Source organism: Bos javanicus, chromosome X (assembly GCF_032452875.1).
Source record: "Bos javanicus breed banteng chromosome X, ARS-OSU_banteng_1.0, whole genome shotgun sequence".
In the NCBI taxonomy this organism is placed as follows: Eukaryota; Metazoa; Chordata; class Mammalia; order Artiodactyla; family Bovidae; genus Bos; species Bos javanicus.
Genome location: NC_083897.1, coordinates 86,343,416 through 86,347,188, shown reverse-complemented (window position 1 = coordinate 86,347,188; position 3,773 = coordinate 86,343,416). Strand labels below are relative to the sequence as shown.

At 46.0% G+C, this 3,773-nt stretch overlaps 1 pseudogene; it reads left to right on the top strand.

Annotated features, from left to right (window-relative positions):
* The first annotated feature begins 1,985 nt into the window (after positions 1–1,985).
* On the top strand, positions 1,986–3,516 carry LOC133242618 (Krueppel-like factor 4; annotated as a pseudogene).
* Positions 3,517–3,773: the final 257 nt, after the last annotated feature.

Genomic DNA, 3,773 nt, shown 5'->3' with positions numbered 1-3,773 from the left:
TGATCCAAAACCCTCAAAACAAAATGGAGCCATGGATAAATAGACTGAACACATGGATCAAGAAAATGGAAGAAATGTTTAAAAACGACATAGAATAATTAAAGAATAAACGGTCAACCATGAACAATGCAATATTGAGATTAAAAATATACTAGAGGGAACCAACAGTGGAGTAACTGAAGAAGAATGGGTAAGTGAGCTGGAAGATTGAATGGTGGAAATAACTGAAGCAGAGAATAATAAAGAAAAAAGAATGAAAAGAAATGAGGACAGATTCATCAGAGACCTCTAGGACAAGTTTAAGAGCCCCAACATTTGAATCATAGGTATCTCAGAAGAGACAAAAAAGGGCATGAAAAAATATTTGAGGAGATTATAGTCAAAAATTCCCTAAAATGGGAAAAGAAATAGCCACCCAAGTGCAGGAAGCCCAGAGAGTTCCATACAGGGCAAAATCAAGGAGAAATATGCCAAAACACTTATTAATCAAAGTAACAAAGTTCAACACAAAGAACAAATATTAAAAGCAGCAAGGGAAAAGCAAAAATAACATACAAGGGGATCGCCATAAGGCTAACAGATGATCTTTCAACAGAAACCCTTCAGGAGAGAAGAAAATGGCAGGACATACTTAAGGTGATGAGAGGGAAAAACCTACATTCAAGATTACTCTATCCAGCAAGGATCTAATTCAGATATGAAGGAGACATAAAAGCTTTAGAGACAAGCAAAGCAGCACTACCGAACCAGCTCCTCACCAAATGCTAAAGGAACTTCTCTAGACAGAAAACACAGAAAAGACTGACCAAAAAATCCCCAAAACAAAAATTAAATGGTAACAGGATCATGTGAAATGCCAAGCTGGATGAATCACAAGCAGAAATCAAGGTTGCCAGAGAAATATCAATAACCTCAGATATACAGATGACACCACCATTATGGCATAAAATGCAGAGGAATTAAAAAGCATCTTGATGAAACTGAGAGAGGAGCATGAAAAAGCTAGCTTAAAACTCAACATTCAAAAAAGGAAGATCATGGCATCTGGTCCCATCACTTCATGGGAAATAGATAGAGAAACAATGGAAATAGTGACAGGCTATTTTCTTGGGTTACAAAATCCAAAATCAGAGTAGAAATAAATGAATAAGAAGTGAAGGAGACTATAGAAAAAATCAATAAAACTAAAAGCTGGTTCATTGAGAATATGAACAAAACTGACAAACCATAAGTCAAACTTATCAAGAAAAAGAGCGAGAAGACTCAGTAAAATTAGAAATGGAAAAGAAGTTACAACAGACAACACAAAAATACAAAGCATAATAAGAGAGCAACTATATGGCAATAAAATGAATAACGTGGAAGAATGGACAAATTCTTAGACAAGTATAACCTTTCAAAACTGAACCAGGAAGAAAAAGAAAATATGACCAGACCAATTACAAACATGGAAATCAAAACTGTAATAAAAAATCTTCCAACGACATCAAAAAAAGCCTGGTAGTTCCCTGAGAGAGGGACAGCAGCTGTAAGTGTGCAGATCGCAGATGCTGTGGCCCCTGGAGGCAGGAGCCGCCAAGTGCCCCTCCCTGCTCCTCAATCACCGCCCCCCCAACCCCACCCAGCCATCTGCCATCGGTCAGCACCCATGGTTGCAGGTGCCTGGTGCAGCCGCCCATACGCCACGCCCCACACCACCACCCCGTCCATGGATCCATGATGCCATGGCCAGTCTCACCTGGCATCACAGCCTGCCCATCACAGCCCCAGTGCCCATGGTGATGGCCGAGATGATGGCAAAAGTGGCGGGGGATACCGCTGAGTTGAAGACGGCACAGCTTGCCCACCAGACCTACTCACTTGCCTTGCTGCTTGTCTATGGTTACGAGTTTACAACTTTTCTAAGAACTTTTGTACACAAAGGAACTTTTTAAAAGGCTTTTATATTTAACCCAAGGAAGAAGGATCTTGGGCAATTGGGGGTTTTTGGTTTTGGCTTCATTTCTGTCTTCTTTTCCTCTTTGTTGACTTTGGGGTTCAGGTACCCCCAACTGCTTCAGACTTCCAAGGGCTTTTGGGACCCCCACATTAATGAGGCAGACACTTGATGAGTCTGACATGGCTGTCAGTGACACGCTGCTCCTATCCTTCTCCACATTCAAGTCCAGCCCAGCAGGAAGGGCGAAGACACTGCGTCTAGCAGGTGCCCCAAATAGCCACTGACAGCAGGAGCTCTCCTATGTGAATTGACTTCCCCTGGTGCTTCCTGGCCTCCCCTACTACCTGGCGGCAATGACTGTGGCCACCGGCCTGGAGAGTGGCAGAATCACTGGGGCTTGTGGCAGCAGCAATGTGGCTCTCCTACCTTGGAGGGAGATGGAGGAGTTTGGTGATTTCCAGGACCTAGACTTTATCCTCTCCAACTCGTTGTCCCATCAGGAGTCAGTGGCCATCATGGTTTCCTCATCAGCATTATCCTTGTCCTCCCCAATGAGTAGCAGTTCTGACAGTGTTCCCTCCACCTGAAGCTTCAGCTATCAAATCAGGACTGATACGGCACCAGGCAGCTCCAGTGGCAGCCTCCTCTATGGTGCTAAGTGTGCACCCCCTCCAACACTCCCTTCAACCTGGCAAACATCAGCAACATGAGCCTCTCTGGCAGCGAGCTCCCACAGCCCAAATTGAACCCAGTGTACCTTCTGCCACAGCAGCTGTAGTCACCAGGTTGGCAGGTTGATGGGCAAGTTTGTGTTGAAGGCATCACTAAGTGTTCCTGGCAGTGAATAGGGCAGCCCGTCAATCATCAGTGTTAGCAAAAGCAGTTCGGATGGCAGCCACCTGGTGGTGGTGGCGGTGCCCTATGACAGTGGGCCACTGTGCATGTGCCCTAAGGTCAAGCAGGAGACTATCTCCTCCTGCTTGGACCCCCTCTCAGCAATGGCCACCAGTCACATGTGCATGACTTTCCCCTGGGGTGGCAGCTCCCCAGCAGGACTACCCTGACCCTGGGTGCCCAGGAGCTGCTGAGCAGCAGAGACTGTCATCCTGTCCTATGGCTCCTTTCCCCATCCCCGCAGGCTTCCATCCCCACCCCAGGCCCAACCTCCCTTCCTTTCTGCCTGACAAGATGCAGTCACAAGTCCCACTGCTCCATTACCAAGAACTCATACCACCCAGTTCCTGCATGCTGGAAGAGTCCAAGCCAAAGAAGGGGAGAAGGTTGTGGCCCCAGAAAACTATGGCCACTCACACTTGTGATTACAGAGGCTACAGCAAAACCTACATGAAGAGTTTTCATCTCAAGGCATACCTCCACACCCACACAGGTGAGGTACCTTACCACTGTAACTTGGATGGCTGTGGGTGGAAGTTTGCTCACTCAGATGAACTGACCAGGCACTACTGCAAACACACCTGGCATGACCCCTTCCAGTGCCAGAATGGGACGGGGCATTCTCAAGGTCAGACTACCTCACTTTACACATGAAGAGGTGCTTTCATTTATTTATTTTTTAATTTAAATTATTTTAATTGGAGGCTAATTACTTTACAATACTGTATTGGATCTGCCACACACAACATGAATCTGCCATGGGCGTATACGTGTTCCTCATCCTGAACACCCCTTCCACATCCCTCCGCGTACCATCCCTCCAGGTCATCCCAGCGCACCAGCCCCAAGCATCCTGTATCGAACCTGGACTGGCGATTCGTTTATTATATGATATTATACATGTTTCAGTGAAATTCCCACAAATCGTCCCACCCTCTCC